At 34.5% G+C, this 21,120-nt stretch overlaps 1 long non-coding RNA gene across 1 annotated transcript; it reads left to right on the top strand.

The window, feature by feature from the left end:
• The first annotated feature begins 505 nt into the window (after window positions 1–505).
• LOC118765529 lies at window positions 506–16,681 on the top strand. The gene is made up of 3 exons (XR_005001392.1): window positions 506–517; window positions 14,096–14,104; window positions 16,569–16,681. It is a non-coding gene; the product is annotated as an uncharacterized LOC118765529 (long non-coding RNA).
• The last annotated feature ends 4,439 nt before the right edge of the window (window positions 16,682–21,120 follow it).

Genomic DNA, 21,120 nt, shown 5'->3' with positions numbered 1-21,120 from the left:
TTTTTGTAGTTTACAAATAGTGGCAGCCCACTGGCTAGGTGGGCAGGGTGACACTCCCATTGAACAGGGCACCACTCCATCACAGGGTGGTTACACATTTACAGTTGAGCGAACTGTAACAATATGAAATGAAGTGTTTTGCTCAAGAACACAATGTGTGGCATGTCTGAGAACTGAAACCCTTATCTTGCAACTGTGAGAGCAACACTTTAACCACAAAGCAATGTACCTTCACATGCACACACACACACACACACATGTATAGGTACTTTCATATGCACACACACACACATTCGTATGTCCATATATATATATATATATATACACATATATATATATATACACATATATATATGCATATACATATGTATATAATTGTATAAATAAGCGTGTATGTGTGTGTGTGTATGCATATGCATAGACATATATATATAGGCATGTATGTATATGTGTATGTGTGTGTATAAGAGTATGTGAATGTGTGTGAAAACATGCATGTGTTAGTCTCTTCCAATCTGTGTTTTGGTATTGTCTTCATGTTTAAACCATGACACTGTTTAGGCAGTGGCATTAATGTTTATACCTGCTATAGAAAACATGCCCAGCTGTTGCACAGTCCACCATGCAAAAAACCTAAGGAGATGATATTTAGTAACAGGAAGAGTGTCTTGCAGCAGAAAATTGCCTTAACAAGTTTCAGCTCACCTTGACCAACATTAAAAAAAGTAGATGAAAAGCAACAGTGATGATAAGGATAATGAAGACGATGGTGAATTTGATGATGATGATATGTATAATAGTTTATGATCTTCATTTCATTCCATAGTTTGACATGCCAACTAATGTTACTACCATTATCATCATCATCATTTAACGTCTGTGTTCCATGCTAACATAGGTTGGAGTAGAAGAAAATTATTTAGTGTCTGTTTTACTTGTCTAAGCAGATATGTTGTGATTTAAGGGAGATTTGGTTGTTATTTCTAGTAGATTGCACAATCACATAAAGCAGGAGTATGAAACTTGTTTAGTTTTGTAGATCAAATTAAAGTCTGAGCTAAAACCTCTCAGGCTGATTATGGACAACTATTTCTAAACACTTTATTCGCATTGCATCCCAAAGTAAATGGAAAAAAGGGGTCAATATAGATTTTAATGATATCATTAACAATACATATGTAAAGAAAGGAAAGAAATAAAAAATATGAGACGTTAACAAAGTTTGTGTGCAAAGATGTGCAGAGAAAATGTATCCATATGGTATCTATACAATCCTGTCAAGTCAGAGACCTTAGAATTGAACAAAGGTAGAATTTTTCTAAATTGAAGCAGTTTTGGGAAAACCAGTACTTAATAGAAAGCTTGCACTACTTTTTCAGCAGCATAGTCTTTTGATATCAATCGTATCACTACAATCCATTCAAACCAATACAGGTAAATTTTCAAAAGGGAAGCAATTTCAGTTTGGTTCAGCATGTATAGACAAAGTGAAGGGGAAATAGGACATATCTTTTGCTATGGATTTATGAGCTTCTTTCGCATCAGCTGAGAGAACAAAAGATTCTCTAAGGTGCATTGATGTAACTAATCAGAACTATTATTGCTATAATTTACAGAATAATATTAAAAATACAAAAATAATAATAATAAAATTTTGACATAAAATTGCACCAGGGTTGTATATAATGTTCATGAAATAGAGGCTGCTTTGTTAGCTGAATTGTATGAAGGGTTTATTAAAAGCAGCCAACCCCTCGTGACATAAGTTTCTATTGTACTGCTCCTCATCTCATTACATCATAAGTAAATTCATTTATTTTATTTCAAAGACAAAGCAGAAGTACAAGAAGAGAACAAAGATATAGAAGAAAAAGAAAAGAACACTTATTTAAATCATTGAAGAAATATAGACTTGTCTATTATTTTACTTTATGTTTATATTTCTTTGTTGTTCCTTTTCCATTTTATATTTCCTTTTGTATCTGTTTCCGATTTCTTGTTTAGAATATATGTTATATTTGTATACATTTCAAGTAAACAATATTGAATTCCATACAAGAGTCTGTCATAATTTATTATCCCTCACAACTCTACACCACTACAATTATGAATATTATTGAAATGATTAACCATTAATAAAAAAAATCACTTTCATACTGTCCTTTTGTGTTTGTTTGTCAAAAATAAATGAATATTGATTTCTTTTAAATGGTTTATTCAGATGAAGAGAGACAACACCTCTTACTTTTTATAGGATTTCTGTTTAGACCAACGGTTCCCAAGCAGTATACCACAGAAGATATGCAGGCAGTGAAATGACACAAGGTACATAAATTCTTTTATGAAGTACAAGATATTATGAGGTACTTAAATATAAGCCTTTTTAATGGTCAATACCTATGACCTGTGCAAGCCCCTCCAGGCTGAAGTTACTTAACTACAACAAAATGTAATTGAAACATAAAATATCCTACTTCTATGTGATTGGCACCTTGATTTCTACAGAGATTTCAGCTTTTCAAGCATTGTGCCCAGAATGGTCTCAGCAGCTATATAGGCCCTAAGGGCAGGTCAAAGCACTGTGCCTTATAGTAATCATATATCAATAGCAAAGCAAGCATACATAGATCAAAATTGGACCACTCGACTCATGAAGCCCCTGGACAGCTGTCCTGTGAACTCTTGCATTAAGATCACCCTGAGTGTGCCACAACAGGTGTGTGTACAGCAAGGTGCAACTATATATTGATCTAAAATTTTGGCACAAGGCCAACAATTTTGAGGGGTTGGGGCTAGCTGATTACATCAACCCCAGTGTACAACTGGTACTTATTTTAACCCCCCCCACAAAAAAAAAGTGAAAGGTAATGTATATGATGCAATGAGATATTTAGAATTAATGTCTTTTAACAAGATTATTATTTCCCTTTTTTTTCTTTAAATTTATTTTTTCGTTTAATTAAACGAAGAGACATTGCCCCCAAAAACTTTTCCACCTACTCTCTCAGAATGAAATTACAACAAAAGTTAATTGGAACTAAGATATGAAATAATATAACAGCTGCTGACTTTGTTTCCAAACAACTTTCTTTGAAATGATTATTTTTAAATGACATTTTGAAGAAGTATGGTTTTAAGTTATACATTACATTATGTTGATGTGTCAAGCTTACAAATTTGAACAAAACAGTTTAAAACTGCCAAAGTGACAGAAAAGTGAAAATTTTTTTATTTCACTAATATGATTGTAATCAATGTTTTTGAAAACATATCTCTGCAAAATTGAAACTTTTTAATAAAGATACAAGCAAACAAAAATAGTGGGGATACTAAATTGCAGTTATGCCACAGTACCTTAACTATAGAAAATCATAGTATCCAAATTTACAATGCAGGGATTTTTTGATAATGTTACATACTACAATCTCAAAAGTAAATGCAAACTCCACCACCACCACCACCACCACCATGCCCCCATACAATTATAATGTCGAAAATATGTCTGTCTCAATTGCAGTTATTGTTGCTATGACAATAATGACATCAACAGGAGTTTGAGAAAACAATAATTAGCATAAAAATATCATCATAATCAATAACAACATCAACAAGAGTAGCAACAATAATATGTAAGCAATAACCATAGTTGCAGGAGCTCTATGTTGCTGGTCACTCTGTTTGAAATAGCAGCTAAATATTCCTCAAATCACACTCTAGAATTGAAAATATATATATATAAAATTTGATATATAAGACAAAAGAGTCCTTGATATACATAAAGATAAAATGGGTAATGTTTTTCATAATGGATTTGATGGGAAGATATTGATCTTAGGTCAGACAGCAACTAACTGCCTTCACTGCTTCTACGATCATTATCTCTTGCCAAATAGTTTTAGATACCAACCTGTCCAACACCACCCTTGGTTTTATGATAAAAACTTTACAAATTTCCTGTTGTAATGTAATCTAGTTTAAATCCTTCCATCGAAATATCATGTTAATTGATGTTCTGGACAAAAGTATTTCACTATAATTTTCATTATTTTTAGAATTGAATCAAAGATAAGGTATTTCAATCAAACTGGGGTAATGAAAGGTTAATAATTTGCCTGCACATGCTCAATCTGGACAGACTTGGAGTTTTACAAGTACAACAACATATATATATATATATATATATGGGAGTGGCTGTGTGGTAAAGTAGCTTGCTTACCAACCACATGGTTCCGGGTTCAGTCCCACTGCATGGAACCTTGGGCAAGTGTCTTCTACTATAGCCTTGGGCCGACCAAAGCCTTGTGAGGGGATTAGGTAGACAGAAACTGAAAGAAGCCTGTCTTATATATGTATATGTTTGTGTGTCTGTGTTTGTCCCCCCAACATTACTTGACAACCAATGTTGGTGTGTTTACGCCCCCATAACTTAGCGGTTCGGCACAAGAGACCGATAGAATAAGTACTAGGCTTACAAAGAATAAGTCGTCCTGGGGTCGATTTGCTTAACTAAAGGTGGTGCTCTAGCATGGCCACAGTCAAATGACTGAAACAATGAAAAGAGTAAAAGAGTAAAAGAGTATATTGTACCTTTTTGGACAGCTGGGCAGTTGGAAAGAAAATTTTAGCTGCATTATTGTGCCTGAGAACACACATGATGGAAAACACACACACACACGCAAATTCATTCATTTATTTATTTATTTTTCTATTTTGTCTATTTGGTTAAGTTGGTCTCTTGCTACTCTGAGCAGCAAAGACTCACTTGACTATGGTAAAAATATGAATCTCTAATTGCGTATTCAGTAATTTTTCTTCTAAGTCAACACTCAACATATATCAAATATATATATGTGTGTGTGTGTGTGTGCATGTGTGTGTGTGTGTGTTTGTGTGTGTGTGTGTGTGTGTGCATGTGCATAATAATTTTAAATTTGGGTGTATATATTCTAAATTTGGATATATACATATATTGTGGCCATTGCAGGCTTACTAATTTAAAGCTAAATGGCCTGGAACAACATGAAATTAAGTGTTTTGCTCAAAAACACAACACTCTACCCAGTCTGGAAAATGAATATATAATTTTGTAATTGTGAGCACAACACCCACACCAATATACCACACACCTTCACACATATGCAAACACACATATAAATATGTATATGTGTTTAGAAATACAGGCAGTCTTGTGGTACTAATTATATCAATAGTATGGCTGAGAGAAAGTACTAAATAAACAGTCTATGGTCTCATATGTAGGATAATGAACTGAAAAATGTTGATAGATATAAACTGAGATTATCTATACAACAAGAAAATGAAAACTCACATTTATTGTATTTAAAATCTCAAGATGACAACAAGGGAGTTAACTCAAATAAGATCAGATAACAGTTTATGTTTTGGAAAATAATTTTTCAACTGAGAGTATTACATATAGGAGACCTCACCATATTTGTTTTATAATACTGACATTAGGATGGTCATAGTAATATTTATGGCAGTAGCATAGTAAAAAATGACTTATGTAAACGGTACAAGTAAAAGCAGCATAGCAAAAGTGGCACAGGTTAAAATAGCAATGAATGGCATGTTTGATTAAAATAATTTTTAATTAAAATATTGTCTTTAAAATCAGGTCAATTAATTGCATGTGATTATAAAGTTACTTGAAAGCAGAGTAAAATTAAATTATTAGACGTAATTAAAGGCAAATGTTTAACACCTTGGATTAACTGATGGATGTTCTTGTGATCTTTATTTCCATAGTCTTTGTACAGTTTTTATATTGTTAGTGGATGTCTGTATGCATCTAATTTTTTCCATATTTTTTAATGGGTGAGGGATCAGGGTGGAGAGGAAAACAAATTACATCTTGAGAAATGAACACATTAACGATGGCTTCTTTCTGAAGTGCTCTGTTTATTTTCCAGTTGGAAGGGTTCTCATAGCCAACAAGATGAAAAAAACATATTAATTCCAGTTACTATTTAGTATGAGAATCATAATGAAATAAATCTAAGATTAGGTCTTTTACCATATTAATATATAAAAGTTCCTCTGACATAAGTGCTGTCTAAGGTAGTTTTATAAATGCTTTATAAAGGGTTAGCCACTTCTGGACAGGCTTCTCACTGATCCTGCATTTGTTCACTGTAAAACAAAAGGGGGGAGGGCAAGTGCATCTACTTCTCCATGAAACCGTCACAAGTCACTGTTATCTTTATATTTGTTGATAAGCCTTAAGCTCACTATTTTTCTTCTTGTACATTCTACAAAGTGGAAGAACCATACATGTGTTTGTATATAAGGCTCACATTCTGTCCTAATTGCTTGAGTGGCTGAGTTAATAACAAGAGTCATAGAGTCAGAGTCATGACTCAGTCATCAACACTCATCTGTTACTGCATGAGGAGGTTCTTTATAGATTTCCTCTCTGTTGTGCTATATTAGTGCATATACAGGTGAACCAGTAGTAATTTTATAGACGAAAGATATTACATAAATTTGCAGAAAGCCTGGTGGAGAAATACCAAATGTTCTCTCTATCATCTGTGCACTTGCAGAAGTGTTAACAGCTCATGCGTGCTGACACAAAATGGTAATGTGTTTCTAATCCATTATCATACAAAAATGTGACTAAATCTGTTTTCTTTCAAATATAAATATACATATTAAAGTTCAGAATTGGAACTCAGTGAATCTGTTGGCCATCCCCAATTGCATTTCCAGATCAATAAGATAAGCACTCTAAACAAACAAACTACTGAAACCAACCACACCAAAACATATTCTTCATCTTAAAGAATATATCTCAGAAGCTCTCTTTCAACACACAACAATTAATGTCATTATACAGGGCTCATATGTGACTCAATTGTGCATGGCTCCCACGGTACCACTACTAAACACAGACAGATATCAGGGATCACATCCAGAGAAATGAAATGACACACAATTGACTGATACAAAATTACTCTTTGACATACTCTAGCTTCTAGTCCACAGGTGTACTGTATCCTCTTTCTGACTTTTCTATTGATACTATAATGGCCCCTATATTTCAGAGTTAGCAGGCCTTTTGTTACCTCAGGCACACCCAACTCATTCATTTCTCCTCTTCTCATCACCCCTACTGTGTCCCCATCTTAAGTTTCACTCAAACCAATATGCCTTGTCCTTTTTCCTCAGAATATCCTCCCATCAGAACCTTCTCCTTGCACATAACTTTCCTGCTAGTAACAGCTTGCAACAGTTTAAACAGAACCTTAACAGCTGCAGTCTCATTGGTGTCATGAGGGCCTGCAAAGGCCATGAGTACTATTCCTCCCTCCAGGACAATGAAGCAAAAAATGTGTGCCCTTGTAAGCTAAGCATTTGAACAAACTGAATAAACAACTAAGGCAAAGTATACTTTCCACCTGGGTTTTAAAAGATACCATTTATTAACCTCTAAATGTCTGAATGGCATCACAAGTTTATGATTCTGAGCCAGCAAGTTTTTCATCTGTGATGTTACAGTTGCCACTTTCTGTGACCCAGGGAAATCGATGTCAGACTCAAGTGCCATCGATCAAAGATAGACAAGAGTTTTCTGATAATGTAGAGTCAGCTCTTTGATAGGTTTCTTTTTCAGCCTATAATGGTGGAAATGTTTGGTATCCAAGACCCTCCTCAAAATCACTTCCTTAATCATTATTAGTGCAATAGAGATGGCCATTTGCAAGACAGAATGGTTCTCTCCTTACATATCTCTTGCCAATTTTCAGAGTAACACATTGCTATTTTATCACTATTCATTCAGTATATTCTTTTACTCTTTTACTTGTTTCAGTCATTTGACTGCGGCCATGCTGGAGCACCGCCTTTAATTGAGCAACTCAACCCCGAGACTTATTCTTCGTTTTGTAAGCCCAGTACTTATTCTATCGGTCTCTTTTTGCCAAACCGCTAAGTGACGGGGACATAAATACACCAGCATCGGTCGTCAAGCAATGCTAGGGGGACAAACACAGACACATATACACGCACATACATATATATATATACATATATATGATGGGATTCTTTCAGTTTTCGTCTACCAAATCCACTCACAAGGCTTTGGTCGGCCCGAGGCTAAAGTAGAAGACACTTGCCCAAGGTGCCACACAGTGGGACTGAACCCGGAACCATGTGGTTGGTAAGCAAGCTACTTACCACACAGCCACTCTATCATATTCATATAAAATCTTTCAATTTAGATTACTGCTATTTAAATTAATGTGCCATCTTCTTTGTAGTCTTCTTGTATACTTAATATCTCTACTGTTCTTTCTTGTGCCATATTTAGCTTGACCTGTTAAAAAAAACAGTTTGTTTGTTAGACAGACTACCTATTGTCTTAAACAATATAAAATATAAGCTTAGAACCTTGTTGACAGAAATATTAAAATAGAATATAAGTATAAACCCATGTTTTCAGGGGTTTTGTTTCTTTTTGTTCCTTTATTTGCACTGTCGTGGCTTCTTCATTCATTTTTAATTATAATAAGATGTTATAAGATTTATGTCAATTGGTTATTCATCACATTTCTATAACAAGAGAAAAAAAAAACCCATCTTATCAGGAATTCATTTTATGTTTTTCTTAGTGAAGTGGAAAGAATAAAATATATTACCTTATGAGTTTATTTAATTAGATAGCATTTTCATTTCCTTTCACTTCATTTCAGCAATGAAGTGTGGATAAGAAAATCAATTCTCAGTAAAATGGCTTTAGTTTCAATCCTACCGCATGGCATTTTGAATAAGCATCCTTTACTTTTGCTTTGGCAGTGAATTTGGTCAACAGAAACTGAAAGAAGTTTGTTATATATATATGTGTGTGTGTATATATCCAAATGATAAGAAGACAAAGAAAAGCTTTAACACGTCTTCAACATTCTTTATAATTGTTTCAGTACCAACTCTATTTGCAAAGCCAGTTTACACAAAAATTTAAAGTCAAAATTTATGTAATGTTTGCAGTTTTAGACAATAGAGAGAGACACTTCATCAGGCTTATATCTAAGGGGTACTGTCGTTGATAGCCCAATATTCGGACGGAGTGCTTCTTTACAAGTAACCTAACTTTACACCCTGTCAGAATCGTATACACACACACACACACACATATATATATATATAAATTAGAAAAACCACCTTTTATCAATTCAAAATGAAAAACTAAATTACACCATCTAGAAAATTACATATAATAGAAATATCAAATATAAGATAAAAAATATACCAATGATTAAGTAATGTGCAAAATAATAAATAAAACGTATATATTTGGTATAGATAGATAGATAGATAGACAGACAGACAGACAGACAGATAGGTAGATGATAGATAAATAGATAGATAGATAGATAGATAGATAGATAGATATAGATATAGATATATTAGCAGCTAAGCCCGGTTTCACCTGGTCAGTTTGGATGATGTGGCTGTAAAACCTGCTCTGTGTAAGCACTCGACTTGTTTAGGAATGTTTACGTTAAAAACAATTTTAGAATGATGTTTTTCTGTCAAAAAGCTAAAAATAACTTACCAACAAAAAAAACAACCAAGATTCAACCAAATCAAAACATAAACCCAAATACTAAGCGAATAAAGATGACCCATCCCACTTCCAATGCACACACGCATGCACACAAACACACACACACACACATTCACATACCCCACCCTCTTTTACATACACACACATATTCACACAGAGTTGAAACACTGTTTGATTTATTTTTTCAGCATTCTATTTCCATCATCCCACTACCAAGTATGACATCACCCCTTTCTTCCTTATTCATCTATCACTCCTTCCTTTCTCATTCATAAACACAAGAGTATTATTATAGTAGATTATCTTGGTAACCATGGGAGCTATGAAAAAATACAAAGCCCAGCATCACCACCATGATGATGATGATGATGATGGTGGTGGTGGTAGTGGTGGTGGTGGTGGCGGTGGTGGTAGTGATGATGGTGGTGGTGGTGGTGGTGGTGGTGGTGGTGGTGGTGGTGAGAATGATGATGATGGTAGCGGTGATGCTGGTAGTGGTGGTGTTGGGGGAGGTGGTGGTGGTGGAGGTTGTGGTGGTGGTGATGTTGCTGATGATGCTGATGATGCTGGTGGTGGTGGTGGTGGTGGTGGTGGTGAGGATGATGATGATGATGATGGTGATGATGCTGGTGGTGGTGGTGGTGGTGGTGGTGGTGGTAGTGAGGATGATGCTGATGATGGCGGTGATGCTGGTGGTGGTGGTGGTGTTGGGGGAGGTAGTGGTGGTGGAGGTGGTGGTGGTGGTGATGGTGGTGATGATGATGGTGATGCTGGTTGTGGTTGTGTTGGTGTTGGTGGAGGTGGTGGTGGTGGTGGTGGTGGTGTTAATGGTGATGGTGATGATGATGATGATGATGGTGATGGTAATGGTGGTGGTGGTGGTGGTAGTGGTGGCAGTGGCGGTGACGGTAGCATTGGTGGTGATGAGCTGATGCTATTTCAATCTGCTGGGATTTCTTTAGTATGAAATAATTAAGAATCTCAGCATCTAATAAGTACATAACATTATCATCAAGAATAAACTGCACAGGTTATAAGGTGTTAAAGTCTCTATAAATATCTTTTAATAATGGCCCAACTTTTATTCTCAATTGTAACGAAATGATTACATTTAAAACATGATTAATTATTTGTTTTATTTATTTATTTATCTAGTCATTCATTCATTTATTTGATAGTGTTTTCTTTTCCTACAACTTTGCAAATATTGAATATAAAAATAACATGCATTCATGAAAATTGCAATTTCAGAGCTTATTTTCATTTTAAAAATGTAATCAAGAAATTTATTCTCAGATGTTGTAATCCTGAATTATTATGTCTTTTTTTTTAGTTTGTTTGTTTGATTTTTTTGGGTTTTTTTTTTCTTTATTAAATTTTACTCTCAATTTTGCACTTCATTTTGCATTCATTTCTTACTGGTAGGATGATGGAGTGACTAAATCAGTAGAGCATCATAAACAAATGCAGTGTGATAACATAGTTATTTATGTAATGATATACACATGTTTTTTTTCCTGATTTTTAAATCTGAAAATTAGAGGATCACATTAGACATGAGAACTAAATGTTAATCACTTTTGACCAATCACAAGAATAAGACCATACCCAGAACAGCTTATTATCCTCTTCCTCCTCCTCCTCCTCCTCATCATCATCATCATCATCACTGCCACCATCATTACCATCTACATCATCATAATCATCATCAACACCACCACCGCCACCACCAACACTACCATCACCAAATGACAATGCTTATATGATGAGGATGATGCTCATTTATGACTATCATGTGATGTCAAGACAAGGAGACAAAAACACACACATTCACACACACACACATACACACACATATGATGGGCTTCTTTCTGTCAGATCCACTCAAACACACATCCATGCACACACACACACACACACACACACACACACACACACACACACACACACACACACACAACACACTCATACAAAATAGGCTTCTTTCAGTTTGTTTACCAAATACATTTACACGGTTTTGATCAGCTCTGGCCTATAGTAGAAGACACTTGACCAAGGTAGCACACAGTAGGATTGAACTTGGGGCCATGTGGATGGGAAGCAAACTGCTTAACCACACACCCATACCTTTGCCTACAGCTTAACTCATTATAACCGTTTTTCCTTTTATTTGGGAATAGCATATCTCAAAGACATCACATAAAGCTATAAATAACATGCGAATATTGGGTTTGAAAACCCTTCAGGGTAGGAAAAGTCAAAGGCTCCTCATAGGACTTGAACCTGTTATGTCTACAGGAGCGAGTCCCGTGGGCAGCCTTCAACGTCTTCTTAAATGTTTATTATAATCATCATCATCGTTTAGTGTCTGCTTTCCATGCTAGCATAGGTTGGATGGTTCATCTGGGGTCTGGGAAGCCAGAAGGCTGCACCAGGCCCAGTCTGATCTGGCAGTGTTTCTACAGCTGGATGCCCTTCCTAACGCCAACCACTCCGTGAGTGTAGTGGGTGCTTTTTACGTGCCACTGGCATGGAGGCCAGGCGAGGCTGGCCACGGCCATGATTGGATAGTGCTTTTTACGTGCCACCGGCACGATGGCCAGTCGGGGCGGTGCTGGCAACAGCCACATTCAGATGGTTCTCTTATGTGCCACCGGCACTGGTATCACAGCAACAATTACCATTGATGTTGATCGATTTCGATTTTGATTTTGATTTTGATTTTCACTTGCCTCAACAGATCTTCACAAGTAGAGTTTTGTATCCCAAGAAGGAAAGGTATGCATAAGTGGACTGGCTACATCCCAGGTAGAGGCCACGGGTTATGGTCTCACTTGTCCTGCTGGGTCTTCTCACGCACGGCATAATTCCAAAGGTCTCGGTCTCTAGTCATTTCCTCGGTGAGACCTAAAGTTCGAAGGTTGTTCCTCACCACCTCGTCCCAGATTTTCCTGGGTCTACCTCTTCCACAGTTTCCCTCAATGTTTATTATAATTCAAGTGTATATTCATGTTAGAGATTGCATTGCTCTAAATTGTTTCTCACTTTACTCACTGAAATGATTTGAAAGTAAAACCTAAAATATAAAACCAAAACAGGAAATGGGGAGACTAATGAAATGTGCTTAGTTTTTTAACAAAATGTCTAAATATTTTTTCACTTTCTGAAAATTTAAAATGTTGTGTTTCAGTTTATTAAGATTCTGATTCCGAAAAAAATAAATATAATTAAAAAATGTCTGATATTCTAACCATAAAAAAATCCTGAAGACTATTTTTATTTTTAAAAAAAAATGCATAATGTAAAATGTTGGAGGTTTAAAAAAATTTATGCTTAAACGATAAATACTTCGTTTTCCTGTAACAACATGACCATGTGTATCACTGTGCAAATTTAATTATAAATTGAGTATAAACTTATTTAAGTACAACATCATTATCAAAATCAAATTGATTTCTAGAAAAAAAAATAACCATGCTCTTATAATTTCCACAATATTTACTTTAAGAGTAAATGCACTTTTACAACATAGACTGATAAAATTCAAATTCACTTTCAAATTTGTTTTTCATCTTGTTTAGGATGTGTGAACATTTCCAATATATTTTATAGAGCAATTACAGTAAAACTGACTAAAAATTCTTTCACTGTGCTAAACCTATTTTTACATTATATCATTGAACTATCATTATACTAAAGATATCTTTACACATATTTTTTCTGGGATTTCACTTCCCATATTTCATGGTGTGTCTACATATAAGTGTCTACTTTACATGAATAAACATGACGTTGTTATTATTTGCTCAGATCAGCACTCAATGATTAATCATATTACCAAAAGCATTTCACTTATGACCACCTCATCCTTCTTTCACACATTGCCTAATGTATCCCTTCCTAAAATGTAACTAGTGGAGTATTTGGCTGCTATTTTTAGAAGATTAAGTGGCCACATAAAGATTTCTGTTACAGACTGGTAGGAACTGGTAAAATACAAAGATAGAATTTATTTCATTCCTATGCCAGTATTTCTGATATTGTTAGTGAGAAACATTGTTGAGATTTATTAATTTTTTTGTGATTCTTTCAAATTCTTGCTATAACCTTTTCAATACTAACCCACTTAAAACCACATTTGGTTTTGTGATAAAATTTTTTGTTTTATAGTGATCTAAATCAAAATCCTATCAAAACATCGGGAATTTACATTCTAAACACCAGTTTAAGAATGACAAATATATTTTACAAAATTCTTCATTATTTTCAAAATTAATTGAATAAAACCAATGTATTTTCAACAGAAATATGGCACAAAGAAAGGTTCAAATAAGATATAATATTTTGTCATAAATGATTAAAAGACATTTCTTAATGTTTTCAAAATCAACATAAATGTATACAGATGTAACCAAAAATATATAAGAAAACTATTAGCAACTTTATATAGTAATTTAAACTTTTCCGCTATTGGTATTTTAATATAAAATTATATTAGACATAGAGAGAGAAAGAGTGTAAGAAGTAAACAGGAAATGATATCTATAGAATAATGAACAAATAATGTTTGAATTTATTTTTTGGTTAATAAGTTATTCGAACTATATTAATTATTAATTTGAATTACTAATTACTATTAATTTGAATTGCTAAATGTCTATTATACACACAGAAATCTGTATGCTATTCAGCAACAGTTTGCAACATCAATTTAATTTGAAAACACTTAATCTATTTGAAAATTATTTCATTAAAAATTATCACCTGTACTGATGTTCTTCCATTCGCCTATCTATATGATATCGAAACTTTGCACAAACACAGCATGCTTCTTACGCAATGAACACTTTCAATATAAAATTCAATGTTACGGTGAGGAATGAATAAGCTTGCTTCTGATATTATGTAATTGGTGGAAAGGAAAAAATGAACATTTCAGTGCAAGCAATGAAATGCAGATTTTTTTGTTTTGTAGTTTTTTTTTTAATGGAAACCATTTTTAGCTGATTATTTGAAGCTAGATTAAATATTCTTAAGTACATCGATATTATCTAATGGCTCTTGAAAAGAAAATATTTCCATACTGAAAATTTATGATTATGTTTGTTTAGCACTTAAAATGCAACAATTAAGTTATAAGTAAGCTTAAAAGGTAAACAACTTGTTCTTAGAGTACATTGTCAAACATAACATTTTGATATTTAAATATTTTAATACTTAACTTTATTTTCAGCACAATTATTAAATTAAATATGGGAAACATTTTCAGTCTTTAGATACATAAAAATTCTTTTTGCATCTTTTTCCCTTTACTTTAATTCTTAGATTTTGTAGGAAAGATTTAAAATCTACCTAGTTCTATAACAGTTAAATAGATTAAAGCATTTAAAATATTTACAACATTAGAAAAATCTAAAGTGAGATCAAATATCTGATGCAAATATAAAAAACAGTATCAGTTGTTAACTAATACTTTTCATCAGTAACACAAATAACTCAAGACTCTTCAGTACATGTTTAAGATCCCCATCAAAGGACGATCCTCCTTGCACTTGGTGAAGTGTTAGCAGTTCAGTCACTAAATAAATACACAGAATAAGTATACAGGTGTAGAGGTATGGTTGAGGGACAAAGAAGTTCAGGAAACATGATTTTGGGTTCAGTTTCATAATGGGCAAAACTGACCAGCAGATTTCTTGTATAGTCGTAGCAGACTAAAGTCTTTTCAGTGGATTTAATACATAAAAATGGAAAGAATTCCATTATATGTGTGCATGTTTGTGTGTGTGTGTATAGCACACACATACATACATGTATATATATATATATATATATATATATATATGTGCATACACACACACATGCTTCAGTTATAAAGATTCATTAAGAATCATGGCACATGTAAGCTGCCAGAAATTGGCTAGGTATAATCACATAGAGCTGACAGTGAAATGATATTGACATCAAATGCTGACAGGATGCTGTACTTATTAGGTTATCAAGTATGAAATTTGTAGAAAAGAAAAAGAAGTTTGCTTATATTGTATAAATACAAGAAATAGTTTTATTCATCAAAGTATGCACCCATATGGTCAATACACTTTTGCCATTTCAGCAGTAACTTGTCCAGCCCAGAACTGTAAAAGCCTGGCAATTTTTTTCCTATCAAAAAGTTATCCAAATTCTGGAAGAACTGGTAGTCAGTGGGGGCAAGATCAGGTAAGTATGGCGGATGATGGAGAACTTCCAACTCCAACTCCTGTAGTTTTGCCAATGTCATTTTTGCGATGTGTGGTCTGGCATTGTCTTGCAATAAAATAGGAGTGGATCTGTTGACAAATCTCGGTTCTTTTTTCATAAGTTTCTGCATCATTTGGTTCAGTTGGCTGCAGTATACTTCAGCCGTGATTGATGAGCCAGGTTTAATGAAATCATAATGGATCACACCTGTGCCCGGCCACCAAACACATACCATCAGCTTCTTTTGATGAATTTTGCTTTTTGGACTGTTTTGGTGGCTCATCTTTGTCCAACCATTGTGCTGAATGGTTACGGTTGTTGTTTTGGATCCATTTCTTATCACATGTTACAATTCAATTCAAAAGTGATTCATTTTTGTGAAGAGAAAATAGCATAATGCAGGCTTCCAAACATTATTGTTTCTGATTTTCATTGAGTTCATGTGGAACCCACTTATCCAACTTTTTCACTTTACCAATTTGAACTAGGTGAGTCAATATTGTTTGCTTACTAACATCAAACAACAACGATAATTCACAGACACTTTGAGATGGGTCTGATTCAACGGTGGCTTTCAGTTTATCATTAACCACTTTTGTTTCTGGTTGACTGCATTGCTTATTTGTGAGGTGAATGTTACCAGAACAAAATTTTGCAAACCAGTTTGATACTCTCTGCTGTGTAATAACATTAGAATGAAATACTCCAAGCTGTCTGTGATGTTGTATTTCCATGAAAGAACTCGTATTTAAAAACCGTACGAATTTCCAACTTACCATCTCTAAACAAAGACAGCATAAAACGATTTATAAATACTTTATAAAGCACAAAATGAGTTTGAATAAAGAAATAGATGTGTCAGCTTTCTAACAAAAAATAAAGATTGTGAAAATATAATAATTGCACAAAATGAGCAGCTGTCAAAATTTACCACATATCTTACTACAAATTTCCTACTTGACAACCTAAAATATAAATACAAAATCCAATTATCAATGACCTGAGTCACCAATGGATTCTTGATGTGGTATAGATATAAAGCAGTAACACATGTGAATGACATCTAAATTTGTGACAGCTATTTGGTAGAACTTTATTCCACGAAGTCATAAAAGATTGCATCATATTATGGTCAGCTGGGACTTAGCCTACTTAATTTGGCTAATGTTGCTTTCAAGATGAACATTCTAATGTATTTGATGACCATTTACTGTATCCCTAGACACCACTGTTTCTATAGCAACTTATAGATTACTTTGATGCCTCTACATTGGGCCATAAATTAAATTTGTTTTATTCCTAATGTATCTTTCCACGATTTTCTGCTTGTGAATTGTCTGTTTTAGACCACACCTACTTACTATTCTATGAATTGGAATATTCACCTTGAAAGCAACACAAGCCAAATTAAATAGGCTATGTCCCAGGTGACCATTTAAATTGTTCCTGAAGATGGTGGAATAGTATAACAGGATGTAATTTCTTATGACCTCATTGAATAAAGTTCCACTGAAAAAGCTATCACAAATGTAGATGCTATTTATGTGTTACTATTATTTCTATGTATGTATATATATATATATACATATATATATATATATATATATATATATATATATATATATATATATATATATATATATAATCAATAATAATAAGGGTAAAATTAATTAATTAATTAATAATTAATAATTCTACCAAGTAGTATTTGGCATATTAAAAAGACCATTATTGGTAAACTTAGACAATATTTTTTTATGATTATGAGTATAATTATAATTAGGGTTCAGCAAAAAATTTTCTTTGGCTGCTATTTCTAAATTTCGGTATGTGGTAAAGCAAATTTTTGGCTGAACCCTAATTATAATTATACTCATAATTATAATATATATATATATATAATATATATATATATATATATATATTGCTTTCCATGTTGGTATGGACTGGACAGTTCAACAGGAGCCAACAAGCTGGAGAACTGCATGAATTTCCCGTCTTGGTTTTACCATGATTTCCATGACTGGATGCTCTACTTAATACTAACAACATGACAGAGTGTACTGGCACTATTGAGGTCACCAACTACTTTGTAAGATGAAACCCTTCAAGTGAGCAACAGTATTGCATTGAGGGAGGTGGTTTCATGCCACATGAGGAGAAGTTAATGTGTGATACATGAACAAGAACAGGTGTCTTCGTTATAGAGGAAATACATGACTACTAACCTGGGAAAGTCATTGTATGTCCCCTACAGAAGGACTCCTGGTCTTGTGTGGAGGCACATGGCCTAATTGTTAGAGCAGTGGACTCGCAGTCGAGGGATTGCTGGTTCGAATCTCAGACCGGGCAATGTGTGTGTTTATGAGCAAAACACCTAAGCTCCACGCGACTCCGGCAGAAGGTAATGGCGAAACTTCTGCTGACTCTTTTGCCACAACTTTCTCTCACTCTTTCCTCCTGCGTCTTGCAGCTCCCCTGTGACGAACCGGCGTCCGGTCCAGGTGGGGAACCTATACGCCAAGAAACCGGGAAACCGGCCCTTATGAGACAGGCATGACTTGAGAAGAAACAAACAACAACAAACTCCTGTTCTTGTCCCTTCTCTATGATAAACACATTTGAGGCAGGTTAATGTTTGAGAGTATGAACGTTTCTGTGTCTTTGCCATGGCATTCTAATTGTAAACAAATGCTACTGTCATATAAACATAGTTTTTTTGTAGGCAATCTTCCATGAAAACACATAAACTAAACATTAAAGAAATTACAAAATCCATTAAGTTTTAAAGTGTTCGTATTAAAACTTTTGAGCATAAATTTTATGTAAGAACATTTTAAATTATGTTCTAGATACCAGCTTAATAATGAAAAGATTATTTATTTTACTAAAGTCATCCGAATTCTTGATTATTTTCAAAGCTGTTTGTAATATATTGGAAGTATATTTCATTGGATATATGATAATGGAAGACTTAGCCATTAAACAATTCTCCAGCGGCATCTGTATGATAAATAATAAGTATGACAGGGAAAGTTGGTGCTAACATACTTGATGTGGTAAACCAACAAATTATAATTAAGATTACACCTTAGAGATGAGAAGAAATTATTATCTAAATTGCTAATTCTGGTAGGAAAAAAAAAAATACAAGGGAGACAAATCCAAAATATTAATTAATTAAAATTAATTAAATATGGAATGGAGAGGAATGCAAATCTGATCTTTAACAAGTATGACGGAAAACTTTAAACTTATTTCAGTCTTATTAATTCTTGAAATATTAAAAATTGGAAAAGATAAAGATTTTCAGGGAAGAAAGAATTTAGTCGGTGACTGATATTGTTTAATTGGCAAGTCATATAAATTTATCTCAGCTTATATAAGTTTACTTAATTATTTAAGTTTCTGTGATAGTTTTATGAATTCACGTTCATTAAATCAAAAGTATTTGGTTTACGATGAGCTTAAGAATTTGCTTAGACAACTTGGTTTTGGATAATCTTTTTATAATCTTTTAATCTTTTACTTGTTTCAGTCATTAGGTTGCGGCCATGCTAGGCCCCTGCCTTGAATAATTTTTTGTCAAATGAATTGACCCCATCTTTAATTTTTTTTAAAGCTTCGTACTTATTTCGTTTCTTCCTTTTGCCAATCCTTTATGTTACGGGGATGTAAACGTACCAACAAGCAGTGCTGGGGAGCAAACACAGACACACACATGCACACACACACACATGCACACACACACACACACACACACACACACAAATACATACACATGTGCTCGCACACACACACAAACACACACATGCATACACACATGCACTCACACAGACACACGCATGCATGCACACACACACATGCACACACAAACACACACGCACACACAAACACACACACACACAAACACACACAAAAATACACACACACGTGCACACACACACACAAACACACACATGCATACTCACACATGCACACTCAAACACACACACACACACTCACGCATGCACACACACGTATACACACACAAACACACACACAAATACACACACAAATAACAGGCTTCTTTCTGTTTCCATCTACCAAATCCACTCACAAGGTTTTGGCCAGCCCAAAATTATAGCAGAAGACACTTGCCCAAGGTACTATGCAGTGGGACTGATCCTGGAATCATATGGTCAAGAAGAACTTTCAGTAATTTCTTAGTTTTGAGTGTTAAAAAAGTTATATGTTAATGTTTTTATTGTTAGAATTGGTGGAATCGATAGAGTATTAAAAAAAATGACTTGATATTTCTTTTGGTACTTTACATTCTGATTTCAAATCTCACCAAGATTAATTCTGTGTTTCATTATCCTGCAGTCAATGAAATAAAGTACCAGCCCTGTACTGTTTCTGTTCTGTCTGTTTGTTCCTTCTCAAGCCATGCCAGGCTCATAAGGGCCGGTTTCCTGGTTTCCTCGGCATATAGGTTACCCACCTGGATGGGACGCCGGTCCGTCACAGGTGAGCTGCAAGATGCAGGAGGAAAGAGTAAGAGAAAGTTGTGGCGAAAGAGTCAGCAGAAGTTTCACCATTACCTTCTGCCGGAGCCACGTGGATCTTAGATGTTTCGCTCATAAGCACACACATCCCCCAGTCTGAAATTCGAACCTGCAATCTCTCGACCATGAGTCTGCTGCTCTAACCACTAGGCCATGTGCCTCCACAGCCCTGTACTGGAGGTCGATGGTATCAACTAGCCTCTTCCCCTCGTGCCTCGTGCCTAAATCAGAAACCATTATAAAAATAACCTAAGATGTAGAATATAAGATGGGAAGTAAAGGAGCAAAATTCCAACTGACCACTGTTTTTTTTTATTGTTATTTGGTTTCGTTTTTGCTCGGATCAAGCAATGCCGTTTTCATGCTCAAAGGGTTTACAGTCAGTATTAATCTTCCCTGTTTTCCCAAATGCATTCTATGTCAAATTATATTACCTAATCGGTCATTTTGATAAGATAAGGGAAAATTGCCTGCTGTTCATAGCAGGTCAAGTACCACCTATGCATGGGTAAGCAACTTTGCCTGGACTTATGCCTTGGAGGGTAAATTTTAGGTGCACTACCACAGCCATTCATAAGTGAAGGGTTGGGGTTAGGGTACATATATATATAAATACACATATTTGTATGAATGTATGTTTCTATATGTGCACGTGTGTGTGTGTGCATTTATGTATTCTATTTTGACAAGGTTAACAACAAAAATTGAATGTTTCAGCTCTGTTACTTTTATCAGATTGTCAAA

The sequence above is a fragment of the Octopus sinensis genome, linkage group LG12, assembly GCF_006345805.1.
Source record: "Octopus sinensis linkage group LG12, ASM634580v1, whole genome shotgun sequence".
In the NCBI taxonomy this organism is placed as follows: Eukaryota; Metazoa; Mollusca; class Cephalopoda; order Octopoda; family Octopodidae; genus Octopus; species Octopus sinensis.
This window is presented reverse-complemented; position numbering and strand designations above follow the sequence as displayed.